At 35.9% G+C, this 23,588-nt stretch overlaps 1 long non-coding RNA gene across 1 annotated transcript; it reads left to right on the forward strand.

The window, feature by feature from the left end:
- Window positions 1-14,632: 14,632 nt before the first annotated feature.
- On the forward strand, window positions 14,633-15,886 carry LOC148110401 (uncharacterized). Its single transcript, XR_015723969.1, has 2 exons — window positions 14,633-15,162; window positions 15,812-15,886. It is a non-coding gene; the product is annotated as an uncharacterized LOC148110401 (long non-coding RNA).
- The last annotated feature ends 7,702 nt before the right edge of the window (window positions 15,887-23,588 follow it).

The following is a 23,588-nucleotide window of genomic DNA, read 5'->3' on the forward strand; positions in this document are numbered from 1 at the left end:
CAACTATATCGTTTTTCATAGCTATTTCATTTCTAAATAATACTTGAGTGGCCTTTATCCTTAGCTTACTGACTGGTATAACTGAAAAGCCAGCCAGAGAATATCACAATGTTCTCTGGCAACTCTTTTGAAATAAATCACACGTGGCTGCCTGTCTAAAGCTCACATAGTGTTCTTTTGTTGCTCATGTCTGAATAACCATCGAACACATTTATTCCCAAGGTCTTTATAATGATGGTTCCAAAAAATACCCATGTAGTTCTACTGACTTATGCCTTTGAATGTGATTGTCATAGAATTGCTCTGTACTGGATTGTCTCTCGTCTCATTTGCAAACCATACTGAGTTTAGCTTGGGCGCACCTGCCTTCCCCTATTTGCAGCTAAGTTTTGCTGTTGTGGAGTACAGCCTCTTCTCTCTTCACTCCCTTGCTCCTCATTAACCACCATAATCTCCTTTCTGGAAAGTAGCCCTCCTGCCATTCATTAAAAAAGGATATTTAATTCAATTTGTTACATGTACCTTGCATTTAAAGGAATGTTTCTAGTTGTAAAATGAATGGTTTTGTTCCAGTGCCGTAACAGTTGTAGTACCAATGAAATCAGTGGTAGCAAAGGTGGAGTGAAAGTGGGGCATCTGAATACCCTGATAAAAACATCATTGTTTGAGCAGCATTTTGGGCTGATTCCAACTAGCTTGGTGATCTGTTTGCCTCAAAAGCCCGAGAAGATATCCTCATTCCATTCCACAGCTCTCCTGTGTCCCACTGTGACAATTCCTAAATTTTAGTGTGAACACTTTTTTAAGAAGGAAACAAGCTATTGTTAAGAACACCAATTCTGAAATCAGCTGACCTGACTTTCTGCTGACTTTACTCTTCACCAGATGGATATGTTTTGCCAAGTTTTCTCATCCAAAAATGGACCAATAATTTGAGATCCCCCGTAGACTTTTTTCAGAATTGAATGAAATAATTCACATCAAGCAGATGGCACAATACCTCACAATAATGTTTATCAATTCATAGTCATTTTTTTCCTTATTGTTTATTGATGGTAAGGATTTCTTCTATTTTCTTTTTCTATTTTCAAAAATAAATTTCAAGTCTTCAACACTGGGTATGCTTTGATTAATTTTCATCACTGAGAAAATCAGAACTAAATTTTTGCCTTCTGTATTTTCTTGTTAATCCCATGATGCTATTGGTTCTGTTTCCTGGTAACACCTACATTTGTACTCAACCTTACTGGGAAATGGACTAGTCACAATAGGATGTGATTTCAAAGTCACTAGGGAATCTCCCACCAAAATTATTCCTATCTCCATACTGGAAAATTGATGCTGAAAGACCACACAAATTGATGCATAAAATTTACAGAAGTCTCAGGTTATAAGAAATGTCCAGATTCTTCTGGAGAGAGGTCAACCTTTGAAGAAGTGACTTATTTAAATGATATAACTAGTTAGTGTCTAATGTGTGACTAGAGAACAGATGTCGTAAATCCAGTTTGTTTTTGTTTGTTTTCTTAAAGAAGGTGTATTCATTGTTGCTAATTTTTTCCCTGTTACAAGCAAGTCAGGAACCAGTGAAAGATTCCAAAATCTAAGACTCAGAATTCTAATAACAAAAAAGGCTGATTTTGCAATTTTCCTAAACCTTCTTATATTTATGGTCTTTTTTCTTATTTTATTTCTTACTACTATTTTGCTCCCTCAGTGATAGCTACCTTACTCCCCAAACACATATTCCATACCATGACATAGTAAGATAATTTACTGCTCTATGACCTTCGGTTTTGGTCTAGATGTATTTTTCCGTAATCACCTTCCCACCTTCAGTTCCTTTCACGAATATAGTTAGGCATTTTGTTTCTTTGACCGAAGTTGTTAGGGTGGGATGGGGCTTGGTGTATATGTTTGTTTGTATGTGTGCATGTGAGTAGATGTATGGGGATGGGAGAACAGTGTTTTTATGAAAATTGCAGGAAAATTTGTCTGCAGGGAGCTACTACTCATATTTATTTTCAAAGATTAAATTCAACAAAATAACTGTTCTATAGAGAAGGAACAGAAAAAGTGAATAAAGTCCACCCTAGTTTATCTTAACTGTTGAAATTCGGTAATTTGTATTGTTCTTTCTGCAAGTTCACAGATTCTTTCCTCTGTTCTCTTCATTCTATTTACTTCATCCATTTTTTTTGTTTACATGTATTTCAGTTCTAAAATTTTCTATTCAGTTCGTCTATCTCCAATTTCTTTAAAACTTTTTTTTCCTAAAACTTTTATTTTTTTTCCAAGAACTTTTATTTTCCCATTAAAGCATTTTTATGATGGCGGTTTTAAAATCTTGGGTAATTCCAAAACCAATGTCACCTTGGTGTTGGTATATATTATTATCTTTTCTCATTCAAGTTGTCATTTTCCTGGTACTTGGCATCATGATTTATTTTTGATTATATCATGGGGACATTTTTGTTATTCTGTTATGTGATTCTGGATCTTCGGGTTCAGCATCATGCTTCTGGCACTGCAACAGTGGGAAAAGGAGAGCACTAACACATTACTGCTAGAGTAAAGTGGAAATTCAGCTTCCTCACTTGTCCTTCATTGATATCCTATGTGTCAGGAGGCATCTCATTACTACCTCTCACATGGCCTTCACTGGCAAGGGGGTATGGGTCTCATTACTGCTAGGCAGGGATTACAGTTCTGCCTCTCCGTTTGACCTTCTTTGACATCAATGGGCAGAATCCCTCACTACATTTGAGGAATGGAAATTGAGGCTTTCCATTTAACCTTGGGGCAGAAATGGGGTTGGGGGGGCTTCAGTTTTTGTCTGTGGTGTTACCTGAGTATGACAGTATTTAAAAACAAAACAAAGTATGTATCTTGCTAAACTGCCTCACTCCTGGACCTTTGGTTAGAAAGATTAGGCTTTACTGGGCACTTTTTGTTTTTACTTATCAATGTTTCTGAATCACCAGCCTCTTAAACACCCAGTTCAAAATATATATGGTCAAAAGGAAAACCTAGGGAACCACCATGTCATTCCTTGGATCCCAAGTTCCCTAGCCAGTCTTCAGCCCTCTAACTTTCTGAGTCTTCTTAGGGTTTTTGCTCTCCTCAACTAAAGGAGGAATAGGAAGTGTGTTTACTCTATCTTGTTTGAACTAAAAGTCCCACTCCCTACAGTTCTCCCTACAGTTCTCCAAATAAGAATGTCTTTTTACATTTTAAATATTTTAAAAACTTCCAAATATTTCATGATACAAAAATTATATGAAATTCAAATTTCAATAATTTAATCCATAATTAAACATGTACTAGAACACAGCTCTGGTCATTCCCTGTGTATTGTCTGTAGTTTCTTTCACACTCCAACAGCAGAGTTGAGTATTTGTGACGTCACAGACCAGATGGCTTACAAGGCCTGAAGTCCTTAGCATTTGGATATTTACAGTAAAATTTTATTCTTTATGTTCCCCTTGGCCTCACCAAAAATGTACTTCAATATCTTATTTCTTTCCTCTCCCTCATACCCCAATATTACTATTGCATATGTGAAGCAATCACCACACAAAGCTTCCCTCCAGTCAATCCCTGCTTTAGTGTTCCTAGTCATGCATTCTCATCTGTAGTTTCTGCCCAGACACTCCACTCCAATACTCAGGCAGGACCCAATCTCCTCTCTCTCTCCAAAATGCCTTTTTAGGTTTTTAACCAAAAAAAAAAAAAAAAAAAAAAAAAAAAAAAGTCAAAACAAAAAACCACCAAAAATAAAAACTGAACTAAACTGAAACAGTGGTTCTCAAAGTCATTAGACTTAACACAATAAAAAACACGTATTCCTCACATTCCTGCAGGATGTGAACAAAGGTGGTGAACCTTGCTCAGATTGTTTTTCAGGTCACAGAACCAGCAGGGAGAACCAGGAAGGAGCTCAAGTCTTCCTGAGTGGTAGAGACAGAGCTCAGAGTTGGATTGACCAGTATGACTGAGTTTATAAAACAGAATAACACCCCCCTCCCAAAACAAAACAAAACAAAAGCAAAACAAAACACAGAATACCAAAGATGAGTTGCACAGAGATAAAGCTCAGGAGATCTGTAGAGGGTCCTCTCAAATATTTAGCTGAAAACTGAGCAGTGCGTGCCTCACAGGCAGCTGCTCTACATTGGAAGACAGACCAATCAAAAGAATTAGAGAAGGCAATACCTGTTGCTTACATAGGACAAGGAATGATACCCCTTTCACAAGCCAAACAAGCCACCATTTTTTTTTTAAATTGGGGGTGGGTAGGTTAGTTCTCAGCAAGATCTTGTCTCAGCAGTAAAGGAAAATTAACATCAAGCTAAATGCTGTTCCTGTCCCTCCAAAACAAATCAAAAACAGACAATGTATTCCATCACACAAAAAAGCTCAAGGTATTAAGAATACAATATTATACAGAATATGAACACCGCACAAGATAAAATTCAAAATGTCTGTTCCCATTTTTTTTAAAGAAAGGAAAATACAGCCTATTGTGAGGAAAAACTATGAAAAAAAAACCCCAATCAATAAAAATGAAATAAAAACCATGAAAAAAAGTATACATACTGTTTGGTCCCATTAATATACAATTTTAGAAAATATAAACTAATCAAAACCGACAGAAAGAAGGTCATTCATACCCTGTGTACCAGAGATGTGGCGGGGGGGACAGGAGGGACACATTACTAACGGGAATGAGAAAACTTCTTTTCCAAGTGCTGTTCACTGACTGGATTGTGTTGCTATTTACATGGGCATATACGTATGTCAAAACATATCAAATTATACAATTTAAGTATGTGAAGTTTATAATACCACAAACTTTTTGAAAAAAGCATGAAAGGCAACAATCGGAAATGGCAACCAATTCAGAACATGATATAGTACAAAAATAACAACGCATCTTTCCTGAAAATTGCAGGGATTCCATCTACACACAAAGGAACACTGTCATCTTATTTAGGCTTGCTGGACAGAACCACAGGAATATTTTTTTCACCAAGTCTGGAAATTCTAGTGTGTGATAACCTCACTCAGGTAGAAACAGACTTCTCAGTTAACTCCAGTAGAGCACTAAGGCCCATTTATGAATATAGAGCATATTAGTAAGTCCTACTGTTAACTTATTTTAGCACGTTAGTACATAGCCCTTCGGAGTAGGTGGACAGTAAAGGGCTATGCAATTATCTCTCATTGAGCTGCAAGAACCAAATAAAGGTCTGGTAAAACAAGGTTTGCAGGACATTAAAAGGTCTCTAGTAGACCTCATACCATCTTTGTAAGTCTCCTCTCTACCGGGCAGTGGTTAAGAGCATAGATCTGGAGTAAAAGCATTCAAATCAAAGTTCTTATACTGACTAGTGTGATGGGGAAAAGTCATATAACCTCTGGTCTCAATGTCCCCACATGTAGACCTAGCACCATAATACTATGCTTTTGTTGGGGTTAACACTGATGAAATAGAAGTGCTTAGTCAGTATCTGGTGCATAATGAGTACTGAATCTATACCAGTAATTGTATTATTCCAACACAAATAATATGCCAAAGTAATAATTACAATGCTTCAGTAATCACATGTACAGCAGAATCTTTGACAAGCATTGCTCTCATTTACTCTTTCCTTGTCAATTTTCATTGCAAATTAATGGATTCACTGCACAGCAATACATCCACCTTGTCTTCAACACCCGAGCACAAAAAAGGACTATTCACTACAAAGAAACAGAAATTCGTTCCACATGGTGACAATTAGGCAACTTATCTCATATGTTTTTGCTAATTAATTTGTCAGTTAAGTCTATTTAGTAAAGCTTTCCTACATATACTATATTCAGTATTTTGAGGAGAAAAGAAACTATAAATATATGTTTTTGGCATTGGATTCTTATTTTTTGTGGATATTTTCGGTGATTATACCAGTGACCTCAGTGGAAGGTGAAAAATTCCTTAATTGTGCCTTTTTTTTCCTCGGGCTCACACTCTAGTCTATTTCTTATTTAACACAACAAACGAAAATGTCCAACTGACTGTACCCTTTATTTTTTTTTCATTATTTGCTTTTAATTTCCACTTACCACTAAAATGAATACTAATAACACTATATACAAAATATAGTACTATATACAAAATATAGTACTATATACAAAATATAGTACTATATACAAAATATAGTACTATATACAAAATATAGTAGAGTGAATATAGTTAATAATACAAATTATTTTCATGCATGTTACAATTCTTTGGTTTTGAAACATTCTTTTTTTATAATTTTTATTTTGTTATATTAGTTGACTGTACCTTTCATTAAGTGAACTAAGTTTATAAATATTAAGTCTGTAAAATATATCTCTTTAATGTTTCAAATACTTTGAGATTTCAGGAATGTTTATGAATTTCCACTGAAAGGTGGAATTTGAATTTGCACTTCAGGGCACCAAATGTTATCATGTAGTAACTTTCACAACTAGTATCACCATCTCAAAGATTAGGTTTAGATAGAACAAAGTAAGCAAACATAAGACAGGCTTAAATTTCATGATGAAATAATCATCCTCACCTCATTGTGTGGGCTGGCCAGGTTTCTTCTTTCTTTCTTTCTTTTTTTTTTTTTTTTTTGCTATAACAACAATGTCAAGTATGCACAGAGCTATTTATAATTTGAAAAAGCATGATCACCACGAACTCAATGGCCTTTAGTTGTTATTAAGAATTTGACATATGCCCCAATCCCCAATTAGCAATGATAATTGTTATTAAACGCAAATGTTATTGGGTTGCAATATGACCATTCTTATGTAATCTCCAAATGTTATATAATTTGGGCAAACGTCATTCGGTTCAAAACATGAAATGCAGTAACACCACATTAGATGATAAACCACCTCAGTAAAGCATCAGTGTCATAGATAGCAAATCATTCTGTCATATAAAGCATCTCTCTCTCTTTAGCAGAGAAAAAAAGAGGAGTTAGCAATGATTTTTTCCCCCAAATCAAGGAGTGTGAAATTTTAGTGTTTGTGCAGACATTGTGCACGTGACTATTCTGAAAATCTAATGATAGTTTCTAAAATGTTTAAAAGTATTTCTAAAATACATTTCTAAAATATATAGCGTAATTATAGGTAAGAATAAGCAAACTAACCTCAAAACACCTAAATCTTTCCTAATTACTCACCTTGCTGCATTTAAATGTTTCATATCATAGTGGAATATAACACAGTGTGGCATGGCATAGCTTTATGCTTATACATATCTTTCACAACTAAATTTCACTAAGAAATAGATTGTGCTTGGAAATGGGTCTCAGTTTAAGGCTTTCTGTTTTCAATTAATCTTTTAAAGAGTTTAAATATACGTATACACACAGAAAATATATAATTATATAGTATCTGAATAGGACGGTTATATCCTTATATATTAATTTATAATACACGTTAGAAGGTATTTAAAAAATTATACAAGACTACCGAATAAATGTAATTTGCTGTTGCTTCAGTGCCAAAAATGGATTTTGAGATAGCAACATATGTAATTGAAGACATCTGTGCAAGGGACGAAATAATGAGACCAACTGTACTAATGACAGTATCGTCAGCTAAATTCTGATTGAAGAAACCTTTCAAACTTAAATAAACTTAGCTGCACATAATAAATATTTGTTTTCCATATCCTTGACAACACCCAAGGTAAATTATGTATTGAAACCCTCAAGGGAAGAAGCAGATTGCATTAAGAATAAAGAATTATGTGCATTAAAAAACAAGTTCGGCCTTCCACTGGATAGAAGTCAATACATGAGATGAAGAATTCACATTCATAATAAAATCTTTCTAAGTCCTAGAACTACCATGTTTCGTCAAGTTTTCTTTTGAGCAAAAATGGAAATGAGCTGAATGATTATATGAAAAATGCAGTTAACTTGTAGTCTGGTAGGAAAGCATTTCCTAATGTACAATGATTACAAATGGACAAGGTCCCAGTGGCTTCATCACATGCAATGTCAGATAGTATACAACGTGACAAAATGATGTCTTACTTAGGAATATTATGATGGAGTAATAATATTTTATGCTTCGTTATCATTACAGGCTAATTACATTTTTAGCAGGAGATTTTAAGCATGAAAAAATCACTAAGAGTATATGGAAGCAAACATCTTTTATTTTCAGGTAGATAGCACTTTATAACAGGAAACAATGAGAGGATATTGTAAACATCTTCTGCCTACCTTTATATTTCAGTAGCTCAATATAACCACATTTCTCCAAAGACTCATTCTGTTATTGAAAGGTAATGGTGGGAACCAACTTAAGAACATGTAAAATGCAAGATTTTTTAATCAATGAGAAGCTATTAATTTAACCAACCCTTCCTGTAATAATATTGAGACAGACTGTCTGCCTGTTTCTACATTATAGCTAGCTTTGCAATCTGTGTAGAATTTAATGAGGTGTGTAATTTTTGTGAACTTATTGATTCTGAGAGATTCAAGGATTTTAATGCTACTGAGCTTTAGTATTTTTACCTTTCATTTATCTTGTATACGGACAATAATATTTTAGTGCCAGCTGTTGATCTCTCCGCACTGCCTCTTATACATTAACTACTTTTCTCTAAATGTACGTGGAAGATGTCCTTAGAAGAATATACAATCTATTCTGCTCCTCTCCCTATTCTTTCACATACTCCATCTTCAGTTATTTTGTAGCTTTAATTTCTTCTTTTGAGTTGCATCATCTACAACTCCTAGACTTGTATACAGACATGTATTTTTTACCTGTAAAATAATCACATACCTTGTCCTGTATTTTCATGTCCTGGTAAGTTAAGACAGCTTCAGAGTAATTTAAGAAAGCAAGTAATTCATTAAAGCAAACTTATGCTCTCTATTAATTCTAATAGTCTAAGAGGTCTAATATGGTTGAATATTTCAGTAAGTTGCATGAAAAAGTGTCACATATAATATGAAAACTGGCTTTATAGCACTCCACTTTGGGATTAACCACACAGCACAGCATTAATGGCTATTTATCCAACACAAACCAGAAAATGTTGGGAGTGTGTATGTCATGACTGATTATTTGAATTATGCAAGGATGATCTCTAGGATGTTTGCATATTGGTAATACCCAAGTTTTAATATGTTTACAAAATTACTCAAAGAAAGGCTGCTCGTGAGGGTCACGAGGCTCCCTTGAAGCCCCGACAGGTCTGGCTCTGTGAGATGGCTGCACCTGTTCATTCAGGCCAGGGCCCCAGTGACAGTGCGGTGGATGCGGGGCGACCAGGGAGGACGGTGAGGAACCCTCCTGCCCGGTGACGCTTGTCTGGTGCTCACGCCACTTTGGCGAGGCTGTTTCTCCCGCTTGTCAACTGCTGTTCACAATCGACCTACTTGACCATTATGAAATACGAAAAAATCTGTCTAATTTGGGAATTCAGGCCCTGATCTGCACCTTGAGGGGGTCCAAGGACACAGAGTGACTACCCTGAGCTAAATCAGGCGAGAAGAAACCCCAATGGATCTGCCCCACTTTGAACGTACAACCAGAAAGGTCTTTCGCGATGGGCCTCTCCCCTCACCCTGCACTTAGGTGCCCAGGGGGCAGCTGCCTGATTGCACCAGCTTCAGATTTCAGCAGGAGCCTGGTATCAGAGCTACAAGGTAGATGCCTGTCGGGGAACACACTGAATCTGAAAACAGGGTGTGATGCAGATTTTTTTTTTTTAATGCAAAGAAAAAAAAAAAGTCTGCTTAAATGCTAGCTCGCAGGCTGCCCAGAATTAAACCTAGTGCGTGCATGGCATGTTTTCTCATCACGCTCACCTTAAAAATCACTACTGAGAAGAGACCTTGTTGGTCATTAAAGGCAGACCAGAACAATGCTACACTTACTTGGTCTTTAAAAAGAACAATTCTGGGTAAATTTTCATTTTGTGAAAAATTGAGGTAGATGGAAGTTTGCTCCCCCTGCTGAAAAGGTTTAAAACCTTTGGTTTAGTGAATATTGCTACCTACTTAATTCCTTGGGGATCCATCAATTAAAACTGGAATACGCAGTCCAGAATGGATACTTCAATATAGAGGACCAGCAAACTAGAAAACCCACATGTACCTAATGGAGAGTTGATGGTTTTAATGTTTGTTTCCTACCTATAACCAAACATCCCCCTCAATCCCTTATTGACTCAATTTGATCAATAGCCTTTAGTGTAGAACCTTGTCTAAGGCATTTTAAAAGTACGAGTAAATTGCGTCTACTCCTCACTCTATCAGGTGTACAATTTTCCAATATCACATAGCATATTTTTCCTTACAGAAACTAGAAGCCACTTTCTCAAAAAGCTTTCTGTGATTTTACTCATTACTGTATACTCTGCCAGGTGACCACTGCAAGGGATGCCCTCATTGCTCCAGTTCCTTTTGGGAACAGAGAGGTTAGAGTTCACAATGGCTAGTCAAGCATACAGCTATTTTATTAATTTTTTCCAGCAAGTTGTCCTTAAGATGTCAAGAAAAAAAATATAAAAAAGCTCTGGGAATTCAGAGGAAACATTATTTCCGTTTTCCAAGTTACTCTTTACCCCAAATGATATAGCCCATGATTATTTAGAGCAATGGTTCTGTCTTCAGCATGCACCAGAATCCTGGGAGGGCTTGCTAAAATGCAGATTTCTGCGCGATACTCTCAGAATTTGTCATTCAGTACGTCTGAGATGGGATCTAGGAATTGGCTTTTCTGTCAGATTCCCAGGTGACGCTGATGCCGCTCATTTCGCCACCACACTGGGAGAAGCCCGTGTAAAGCTACACAGTGAAGTCACTCGGGTTAAGCTAACTATCTTTAATTCTTGAGGAAAAACTAGGCTCCACATTCCCAAATGCCCTAATTCATTTTCATCTGTCTCCTTTATCGTATTAGAACTACTGAATATTTACTTCGAATTCCCTTGAAATGTGGCTTGAATTCTCTCTTGGCTAAATATTTTTTTCTTGCTTTTCGATTTACTCTAGGATTTTATTTTTTTTCTAAATGCAGTTTCTATTGTCTGTTTCATGGCCATCTATTCATCAACTTCTGTTTTTAGCTACAGGACCCCAGATGCTAGGTTAAGAACAAGAAAATAAATAATTTTCATGTCATGGTACTAAATCACACGGATTTTCTGCACTTACAACGGCGGTTTCGGAGTCCAACAATAATATCTATTTGTCTTAGCATGGCTTCCCCAGAAAGCAGAGCCTGAAGCGAAGGACGAAGTCCTACTTGTGCTTCACAACATGCAGCCCCAGAAGCCGGAATATGCGGGGAAAGACAGTGTGGCAGAGGAGGAGGAAGAACCAAGAAGAAGTTGTATTTTTTTAATCCTGTCCAGCCCTTGGATAGGAGTACAAACTGCTCATTCTCCTGGGCCTGCCTCACGAGAGGCTTTTAGATGACTGCTTTTTAGGGCAGTTCATTAAAAAAAAAAAAAAAAAAAAGTAATATCGTCTCCCACCGGTCAAAGGTGAGCCCCACAGGGCATTAAATTCCCTTGTACTTCCTAACTGTGCACGTGTGAGTGCCAGAGGTTTTGGTGTTCCACGCCTCACCATCAAGCGGGAAACCTGTCGGTTTATGCCCACAAGAGAGTCATCAGAGGTCAGAGGGAAACAGGTTACTCCCAGTGGCCAGGACAGGTACGATGGCCAAATGCTCGAGAAACAAGGAGAGAGCAAAAGAATCTAAAGTGGTCATAACTGAAAATATAATACTCATTGTAGAACATTATCTTCCTTGTTCTTTCTACTGTTTTATGATAGTGTTGAGCATTTTCTACTTTTCCAATTCATTGTGGCCCTGACTTCTCGGAAATCCATCTCTCCTGACTCTGCTCTTATCTCCTGGTAACTCCTCATTAATCTGTTATGTGGGTATCTTATCCTTAATGTGACACTTAAATACTGTCTGGAGTTCTATCATGGGCCGTCTTCTCACTTCTACTGTCCCGTGATAACCCCGTCTACTCATACCTTTAACTGACGTCTTTATGTCCGAGGCCTCAAAATGCCCCTCCTGCCCCAGTCTCCCTCCTGAGCCGCTGATCCAGATAACTAGAGGCATGCTCCCTATCCCTACCTGGAGGTTTCGTAGCAACTTCAGTATTGTCAAGGTTGAACAAATTATGTCCGTTCCCAGAATTTGTTTCTCCTGTAACTCGTAACATACCATCAGCCTTCACTTTCCCCATCCAATCTTCATGTAGCAGGAATGATTCTGTTTTAATGCCTTGAATTTGTCCGGCCCTCTCCATCCTCAACTACTGTTATCATCATCTCTAGTTGGGCTTGCTGCCCCCCATTTTAATTGGATAGCTACTGCTTAACTTGTTTCAGTTGTTATTTATAGTTTTCAGGATGAAGGACAAACATCTTGTCATGTCTTTACATGATTTGCTTTTTTGCTTAACTTCTTCAGCTTAAGCATTTCCTACCCCCAGAGTTGCCCTGAGCTGCCATCCAACAGAGTCATGTTCCCTGAATTTACTACACGGACTTATATTTTGGTTCATGAGCCAGCATTAAGTTCACTCTTCATCTGACTCATGTTTACAGATTAAAATTCAGCTTTTCTAGGACGTCCTACCTTAACAGTCCCACCCCAACCCAGACTTGTCATGCTTCTTGCAGTTTTGTTTGCTCAGGTTGCACTGTACCTTTGCTTATCAAACACCACAGGCAGGCAATCTGTGTTCTAATATACTATATACTCAAGCATTTCCCTCGTTTAAATTGTGGATTTCTTAAGGGCCGGACTTGCCTTGAATATATCCTGATACACATTAAATGGCCAATCTATGTAACTTATGCTATATTTTTTATTCAAATTATCACACCCCCCCTTTTTTGGCTGAAGAAAGTAAGATTTATAGAATATAAATAAATTGTCCAAAGTCAAACAGCTAGTAACTGACAAAGCCAGAGTCATCCTCAGGTATATCTGATTCTAGAACATTTGTCTTTACTACAGAGCTACTTTGAAAGCCCAAGGATTCAAATTCTCTCTGCCCCTTACCTGTTTATGGCTTTACTTGACAGCTATTCAAAATGGATAGTACTTGTGATGGATTTTTTAGATAAAAACCAAATATACTATACCAGCACAGAGTTTATACCAATCATTTGTTATTATCTTTTATTATTTTACTTATTTACTTAAATTTTAGAAGAGTAAGCAAGAGTATAGAAATAGATTACTTTGTATGTCATGAACGGACTTAAAAATTTATAGTTCATCAAAATTTAATAGAACAGGAACACTGCACTTTCCTAACAATTACAGAAATAAAAACAATCATATCATGAAGTACTATATACATGGGAGACATTTTTTTGAAGTTTATGGGAAATTACTGTGGAGAAATATTACTGAGGAGGAGACTCCTCAAAGGCAATAGATCATTTTATTGTAAATTTACACCTATAGCTGAACTGGCAAAAACAAAACTGTGTTACATTTACCTGGGTTGAACGCCAAGGGGGGGCCACTAGAATAACATTTAACATTGAAGACCCGAGGAAAACCTCCTAAGGCAGCCTTGCACTTCTTGGCTTGCCTGCTAGTCTTTATTCTTGATATGTTTTTCTTAAGAGGATTCAAAAGTAATACATTTTATTGCTAGTAACTTTTACCGATAGCTTCTTTTGAAGGGTTAAGGAAATATATGTATAATATGTATATAACCTTAAAGATATATACACCAACCAACAATCTATAAAAAGTCAAACATATTTAACAAGGCTAATTTTCTTACTGATTCAATAGGGCTCAATAAATGGAAACTGTGCAGTCAGAATAATGAAAAGAGGACATAATTTATCTCATTCTGTTTGTGTCCTTTCTATGTTCTTTTGTCCTTTGATTGCACTGGTGGATAATATTATTTTGTTCCCAAGGAAATATGTCCCTTTGATTAGGTTGTAGATATTCTCTCATTTGTCACTGTTCTATCAAGCTATGCCATGTAACAGCAGGAACTCTTGATTATTTAATTGCTTGTAAGAACTCATTAAATCTGACTATCAATCATGGGACATATGGTAAACATCACCCAATGGCGTGAGAGGTTGTCGCAATGATCTGTCACTAGGGCAAACCCTTTTTTCAGCAATACAGACTTTGGTTTAGTTGTCTGATCATGATTATTTTTAATTGATATTGATTTACAAGTCAGGGCCATCTAGTAGCCTTAATCTACACTTTGAAGTTAATAATGTAAGCATTTATAATTTTATTAGAAACATACTCAAATAAATCTTTACTGCTTTGTACCTGATTTTCTTCTGTAATAATTGAATTTATTCTTTTACAAACAGTACATAATAAATTTTGAAATCTATTATTTTTCTCTGGATAGAATTCATATAGTACTCCTTAATAAATAGAGTTTACAAAGTCAACATCAATACTTTGTTATAATCAGTTTTGGGGAAACAGCATCTTAGAGATTATTTCTGAAATGGTCTTTTTCAAATTAGAGAAAATCGAAACATCTATTTTGCTAGGAGAAAAATCATAAAGTTGAAAACTAAGGTATTTTCCATTAAGTGAACATAATTTTTAAAATATCTATTTACGGCAAAGCCTTAAAAGAATCTAATCTTCCATTATTTTCAAGTCCAGGGTATATGCTGCCTTTAGGAATTCAATATAAAGTTAAATTTAAACTATAGTTCTATCTCATTAAGCCTGTTTCTTAGAACACCATGCATCTAAGCTTTATCCAAATCAGGTACATTTAGAGGTAAGAAAAAATAAAGTTCTAATCTCCCTCTTCAGATGGATTGATAAGCATTGAAGCCATCTGAAAATCATAATTTCAGCAGCCTTCAGAATTATATACCAGGGCTTGTGCATGTGGAGGAACAAGTTTGGGTTTTACTGATGAACCGTCTCAACACTTCAACAAATGTCTGTGATTGCTGCTTACGTTGCAGAAATAATTCAGTGTGGTTCCCCAGGTCCCCTGAAGAACTGGAGCGATTAGAAGTTTTATTTTTCCTCCTGGCAAAAAACCAACTAGTTGGATACTGTGGGGGTGAATTTCAGAAGGTTTAAGACACTTCTATGTTGAAGATATCTTTGGTAAGTCGGGGTTGACAGGCCCGTAATATCAGACAGTATGAGGGTAATATATACAACAGCTACTTACTCTCTTCTGTATTGGAGTAGCATTGATGATAAGCAGGTTGGTTTAAACTGAGGGACTATTGTGTCTATAAGAAAAGAAACACTACAAAGGCAAAAATTTCATCACACTATTTCACCCATAGTGTTTAGAATGAAAACATAATAGGTGTTCCATCCCTGTTGTTGTTGCAAATGGCAAGGCTTCATTAGTTTTCAGGGCTTAATCATATTCTCTGTGTGTGCCCGTGTGCCTGTGTGTGTGCTTGTGTGCCTGTGTGTGCCTGTGTGTGTGTGTGTGCGTGTATCTATCTCACATTTGCTTTAACCATTTATCTTTCAGTGGACACTGTGGTTGTTTCCATGTCTTGGTTATTGGAAATAATGCTGCAATGAACATGGGGGTGCACATATGTTTAATTAGTGTTTTTTTCTTCAAATACCCAGAGGCAGAACTGCTAGATCGTAGGGTAGTTCTATTTTTAATTTTCTGAGGCAGCTCCATACTGTTTTCCATAATGGCTGTACCAATTTACATTCTCACCAATACTGCACAAGCGCCCCCTTTTCTCCGTATCTTTGCCAACAATTGCTATTTATCTTTTAGGTAATAGTCACTCAGGCCTAAAATGAATGAAATCTTGCTTTTGTGACAACACGGATGGACTCTGTGGGCATTATGGTAAGTGAAATGAGTTAGGGAGAGAAAGACAAACACCATATGATTGCACTTACACGTGCAATCTAAACAGAACAAAACAAAAATAAGAAAACCTTAAACTCGTAGCTGAAGAGAACAGATTGGGGCTTGCCAAAGGTGGTGGACGAGGGTGCACCAAATGGGTGAATGGAGTCAAAAGGTATAGATTTTCAGCTATAAAATATATAAGTCATGGGAACGTAATGTACAGCATGATGACTATAGTTGATAATACGGTACTGAATATTTTAAAGTTGCTAAGAAAGTAGATCTTAAAAGTTCTCATCACAAGAAAAAAACTTCTGAAACTATGGTGATAAATGTTAAGTAGACTTGTGGTGGTGCTCATTTTCCAATATATACAAATATTGAATCATTATGTTGTACTCCTGAAACTAACAATGTTGTATGTCAATTACATCTCAGTAAAAAACAAAATTAAAAAACTGTAGTTGTTCAATAAATATTTGTAGTTTAAATGAATTAATGAATGAGTCAATTACTATGATGCCAGTACACTTATACCTCTAAGTGTTACTGTGGGAGAAGAATGTTTATTTTGTTTCTTAAAATTTCTGCAGTTAATATTAAGACTATTATTCATTTAGGTCTACAATATGCTAACACTTTATAAATAGTATCCCACTTAATCACATACCAAGTTAACCCTCACAGAGGGGTTTTATGTGCTAAGCACTGTGGAAACACTTTACCTGTGTTATCACGTGTAATTAGTACCGTAAGTGAGTCTGTAGTAGATACCATTACCAGCCCCAATTCACAGGAAAGGAAACAGTGGTTTAATGAAGTTAAGCAACTTGGGTAAAGAGATACAACTAGTAAATGACAGAGTCCAGACTGGAATCCAAGTCTGCTAACGTAAGTCTTCACTCGTAACTCCAGAGCCGATAAATATTGTGCCCTTGTCCTCCTAAGACATTCTTCCATTCTGGGCTAATCGGCAATGGCACACGTCCTCAGAACCCTTCTTAATATCAGGCCCCATGTGGGCACTGTCCCTTGGTGCATGAGCAAAGCCATTTTGCCATTCATGTGTTATTCTAAACTGCTTTTAATCACTAATAATACAAGCACAACTACATTTATATATCATATGTGCTTAGAAACAAAACAATTATAAATGGAATATGAAGAGCAAAGATAGTAAATCAAGACGCCATGTGCCAAGTAAGACTGACTGCACCTCCACTTTCCTTATAATGTCAGAGATCCCGAACCCACACAACAGATGATGAGCACCTCTCAGCTCACATCAGGTAAGGTTAGACCTAGAGGAGAGTTTTCAATCCTGAGGGCCACTCATTCTTTACTTTTCTTACTAAGTTGTGACTGAACACATCTGAAAAGCTTATTTGCTTCCTTTTCCCTGATTGCTGGGAGGGCAATTTCTCTTCCTGAGGGATAATTTTTGAATAATGATTTTCCCCCCTTTTTATTAATCCACATATAACTTTATCAATTGTGCTTTAAGACTTAATGTCACCTGTCTGTGCAGCTTGGCTTGGCACTGATAAGGGTTCCTCACTTTGTGCACCTGTAGCATTTTCCTCTCATCAGAGCCCTGTCACTTACACTTGTATTACAATTTACACCTTTGCGTTTCTGTCACCGCTACAGACCCTGAACTCTCTGAGGGTAAACTCTTCAAGGCTGTATTTTGCTCATATTTTAAAAGTTATGCTTGTATAGGTTTCATCTTGTCAATTCTAATGTTCCTTAATTGAATGACTATATTAATGACACAACCTGGCATATGCCCAGTATTCATATACCACTTTTTATTGTATTCTCTAATTGTCAGTTTATATGCTTGATCTTCCTTCCTCATCTTTAGATTGCCCACGGCAGAGATTAAAGAAGCAACAGAAAATGTTTATTACATTTAATGAAACCTATTTTCTTATGAAATTCAATTATTATATATATTCAAATATTATTGTATTATTCAAATACTGAATCTGTTAATCTTTTGGATATGTTACCAAAGTTGATTATGCCCATTGCCCACAGTCCCAGATATGCAAATTCTTGTAGACTGTTTAAAAGCATCCACAGGATGAAAATAAGAGTACTTGAGTTGTTGGGGTAAACGATAGGATTTCTAGAAGTAAATAGTACACCCTAATAAATCTATATAGGTCTCCTCTATAGGAAATACATTTACCATTTGCAGTATCAAGAAACCAATGCTGCCATATGGAACCAGCGAAAATGACAGAAAGAATACAACATGGTCCTGTATTCATAGCACAGGCACTCTGGGATGCACTTGTCTTTTTATGATTAATTTAGACATTTTCACTAATAGATTCAAAGATAATTGCCAGATAAACAGCTGTGCTATCCCTACAACAGGAGAGGAAATGAGTAAGGGATATTAAATAAGGAAAAATGTTGCTCAGGTGCATTAATCTGGAAAATGGAGCTCATTGTAAGCTGTTCTGTCTTCCTTGGTATTTGGATTTGAAAATTGAAGTATTAAGGCATAAGGACATGATAGGGCACCATGAGAAGGAATAACATCCTTATAAAATGAAGGGATTATAATAATGTGGTTATTTATGAGTGAACGAGTCTTGCTATTTCAGTTTTCAGTCTTTTACTAAAACGTACGGTATACCTAAGAGGAAATGTTTAAAATAATTTTTCCAAATGTGTACAAACCCTGAGTCAATACATATTTCAGAGACTATTTGTGATATAAAAAAACCTCATAATAGGTGTTCTTTTATTAATTATAACACATTGTTTTTGCAGAAACAAATACTTGTGATTGTTCAAGTGTAATGCACTGAACCCACTGATGACTTCAAAATTATTTTATGAAGTAATTGTTCCTGTTTCTAAATCCAACTCCTAGAAAACACATATCCTATTTGTAAATATGGAAAAGGCAATAGGGCAGTATCATCAAATTTACTAAATTTGATTTGATGCCAAATGTAAATAGACAATTGAATTCAGTAGTTGCCTTAATATGTTAAGTAATATCTCAGATGCTTTGGTAACATTTATCTAAAACTGTTTTTCCTGTTCTATTTGCTTGCTTCACCTCTAATGAGTATAGTGAGCCACTGTACTTTTAAAAATCTTTGCACATGTAAACTATCAACTCAGGCCTTTATAGACTTAGTATATTGATGGGAACTGCATTATACTAATTTTATGACTTTCAGATAGGTTAGTGCCAGTGAGGTCAGCTCAAGAGTAATGAATGTCATTTTAAAATACCAAGAAGCATGATTATTCTCATACTGATATTGCTGTGGAAAAATACCAAAGAGGCTGTGAAATTATGCCACAAAGTATAGAAACTGTTCCAGGAAGTAAGTGCATAAACTCGGCTGTGCAAGTGTACAGAAAAACCCATTAAAACCCATTAAAAGGACCCAAACTGTAGACAGAAAATAAAAAAGGATTGATCAGCTGCATCCATGAAGGCAATAGATTGTCCATTTATTAATTAAAAGTACATTTTATATATTGTGATGTGATAAATAGTTGGGCTGTATAGGTTAATTCCCTCAGATCTGCACCGAGGGCTATTAGCATTGATAAATTATGCACTATGACATTTAACATTTCTGATCGACGGTCTAAAGGAGTGCTGTACCTGCAGCTTTGCTTCTGCTATTTACATAGCAATTTGCTCCGGCTGTAGTTCACCGTGAAGTATTCCTCATACAAGTGGGACTATTCCTCAAATAAGCATGTGCTTTTGTGGTTGTGCGATTATACTAACAGAACCAGAATTAAGTCTCTTGGAACATAACTGTCTCGATCAGATGACTTCTGATATATATAAACATTATTGGGGATCATCGGCATAATGAACTTCAATACCCCAACATGTGGGATGGATGGATGGATATATATATTTTTTCTATAATTTTTATATTAATAGTATGTGATGCCATCAACTTATTTTTATACATTACCATAAGGACATTATCAAAAGACAAACTTTTCTTTCATGTTTCTTCCCCTACACTTTATTCTTTAAAAAATCAGTTTCTCTATTAACTTTTTAAAAATAGGTTTGAAAAATTTTCTGAACTATGTAAAGTTTGTTTTAAAGATTAAGTGTTTTTTTTAGAGACAGAGTGTGCATGTGCACTGGGGAAGGGATAGAGGGAGAGAGAGAGAAAATAAGAGAGAGACTCTCTGGTAGACCCCACCACTGAGAGCAGAGCCGGAGGCTGGGCCAGATCCCAGGATCTTGAGATCATGACCTGAGCCAAAATCAAGAGCCAGCATTTAACAAACTGAGTCACCCAGGTGTCTTAAACTATGTAAAGTTGTAAAAATCCATCCAAATATTTATTTTTAAGGGCCATGCTTCAAGGACTTGGTATGCAAAAACGGTTCATTTGGGAAAAGCAGAACACACAGTAAAGTAGAACTGAATAAAATATGTACCAGGCAGAAAATTGCATATGCAATTATCATATATAAGTCAGACATTTTTCATTTTATCAAAGGGTAGTCATCTTTAGTACCTTAATCTTGCCAACTATCCTCAAAGTCATCAAGGAAAAAGTTTCTACCTTCAGAGAATTTGTAAGAAAAAGACTTCAGGAGTTTAAATGGTTTGCCAATACTAATAGGTGGGAAACCAATAACCAAAATCCACGTTATTCAAGTCCTGTTTATGGCTTTCTTTATTACAGTACACCGTCTCTTTTTATTCAAAGGTACTCTAAAAATGATGGAAAGTAAACAGTAGCTATTAAGTGTCAAGTGTATGTTAGGAATAACTATATATCCTCTTTTATTTCATCTGATAAAAACACAGGTTAATTTCATTAACTATATGAATTATCCCACCCTAATGCAAATCCAATAATAGCCATCTAAAATAGTAGCTCTCGACCATAGCTACACAATCAGCTGCCCATGGAATCTTTAAACTGTAAAGATGTGGAGATATACTTCTGCTCAAGACAGAGTACAGGAACTAGATTCAGCCTCCTATCTGATACAACTATGATACAGACAAAATATATTCAAAGCATTGTTTTCAAGGCATTGGACATCAGGCAATGAAGGAAAGTGATCCCTGAAAGAAAGGAAGCAAATGAGTTGAGCCCTACAATAATTTCGATTTAATGTTTGGAGAGAGTTTACTGGCAAGGGAGGGAATCTAGGCAGAGTCTGATGGACTCCTGGAGGTGGTGATGCTAGGAGTCCAGCAAAGGCAGTTAAAGTTCATAGAACAGAGTGCCAGAGAGGACAGAGGCGTACAAGGAGAGAATCCCTTGTCTCCTTGATTATTCAGCAAATTATTAATGTAAGAAAATTAGCCAAGGCTGGGGAAAGAATTACCCAAAGGATTGGAGGGAACAATAGTAGGAATTTACATAGAGCTGAGGATAGTGTCTGCTCCCACCAGCCCAACCAAAAGGCATCATAATTCGTAGAGCATGAGATAGGTTACCAAAAGTTACCCTCAGTATTGGGGAATAGGTAGTCATAGGTTAATGCTCTGGTCCTACTTAAAAAATCTTGGGATGCCTGGGCGGCTCAGTCATTTAAGTGTCCAACTCTTGATTTTGGCTCAGGTCATGATCTCATGGTTATGAGATTGAGCTCTGCATCAGGCTCAGTGCTGCTGAGAGTGAAGACTGCTTAAGAGTCAGTCTCTCTCCCTCTCCCTCACTCACAGTATCTTTTCTAATTCTCTTCCCCTCTCTCCCCCTCTCCTACCACCCCCTCAAAAAATAAAAATCTTAAAACTGAGGAATTAAGAGATCAAACTACTTCCAGGTAACTTAACTATTTCCAAGAAACTGGCACAAGACTATTTACAGAAATTTAAAACTATTCAGGAATAAGCAAGGTAAAATTCACATGGCTAGTATCCAATAAAAAAAAATCAAGAATTTTTTAAAGAAGAAAAATATGATCTCTAATGAGAAGAAATGATAGAAATTATCTGAAATGAAACAGAAGAAACACATTAAGCTCATCAGGGAGGTGTGGACAAGTGTTGAGTAGCTTAATATACATGTAAATTTGACTCCCCGAAAGACAGAAAAAAAGAGCTGACAAAAATATTTGAAGTGATAATGGCCAAAATTTTTCCAATTTGGATAAAATCTGTAAATACGCAGATCCAAAAATCTTAATAAATCCCAACCATAAGAAACATATAGAGAAGTAAACAGAAACAAATCATAATCGAGTTTTATAAAAGCAAGCACTGAAGAGAAAAATCATAAAAGCATCCAAGGAAACAAGAAATATTACAGAGTAGACAGAACTAAATAAAAAATTCTCATTAAAACAATGCAAGTAAGAAGACAATGGAATATTTTTAAAGCACAAAAACTAAAAAGAAACAAATGTACAAACCTGTGAACCTACAATTTATTTTCAGCAATATTATCTTTAAAAACAAAGGTAAAAAATTTTTTCAGACATATAGAGGCTGAAAGAACTCATAATCAGCAGAAACGTATTAGGAGAAATGTTAAAGGAGTCATTCAAGAAGAAAATGGACATGTTGATTAATAAAAGGAATGAAGATCGTAAAAATAGTAATTACACTGGAAAACACATAACATTTATAAATACTTCATGTATGTAAACTACATATTAGATAACTGCTTAAACAAAAATAATGGCAACATGAAATAGTTTGTAAATTATGTAGGAGTATGAAAAAAATAGTACAAAGGCTAGGAGGGGAAGAAAGAAAGGATGTAATTCTAAGGCATTATAGCACACATGAGATGGTATAACCTCACCTGAAAGCAGACTGGTAAGTTCAAGATATGTACTATAAACCCTAAAATAACCACTAAAAATAAGAGGTATAGCAGATGTAGGAGAAAGGAATCATACAAAAATACAATAAATCTCAAACCAGAAAAATACTAACTACAGCTAACACTAACATAAAGAAAGCTAGAATAACTATAAGAATATTGGAAGTCTACTTCAGAGCAAAGATTACTACCAGGAACAAAGGGTAATTTCATAATGATAAAGGGGTCAGTTAACCAAAGAAGCAAACAAAATCCAAAAGATACATACATCTACCAAAAATGCTCCAAAATACATTGAACAAAAGCTGACAGAAGTGCAAGTAGAATAGACAAATTCACAGTTCTAATTGGAGAATCAATATCACCTTTTCATTTCAGAGAAGCAGTAGACTCCCCCCCCCAATAATCCATGGGGATATAAAAGACTTGAACAACACTATCAACAAATTTGACCTAATATTTATATAACAGTCTATCCAACAACAGAACGCCTATTTCTGTCAAGAGCACATGGACCATTTACCAAGATAAATGGTATTCTGAGCAGTGAAAGAAGTCTCGTATTTCAAATCAAGCCATGCCAATCATGTTCTCTAGTCACAATGGAATTACATTAGAAATCGAAACCAAAAGGTTTTCTTGAAAGTCCCAAATATTGAAAACTAAATACATTGAAAATAACCTTTAAGTTAAAGAGGAAAATATAAAGTAGTATTAGATAACACTTGGGAACAAATGAAAATAAAATCACAACACATCAAAATTTGTAGCTAAATGTAGCTAAAGCAGTAATTGCAGGAGAATGGAAAGCACTTAATGCCAATATTAGAAAAGAAGAAAATTCATAAATCAGTAACCCCCAGCTTTCACCTTGAATAGCTAGGTAAAAAACA

The sequence above is a fragment of the Ursus americanus genome, chromosome 3 (genome assembly GCF_024610735.1).
Source record: "Ursus americanus isolate L20-20 chromosome 3, mUrsAme1.1.p, whole genome shotgun sequence".
Classification (NCBI taxonomy): domain Eukaryota; kingdom Metazoa; phylum Chordata; class Mammalia; order Carnivora; family Ursidae; genus Ursus; species Ursus americanus.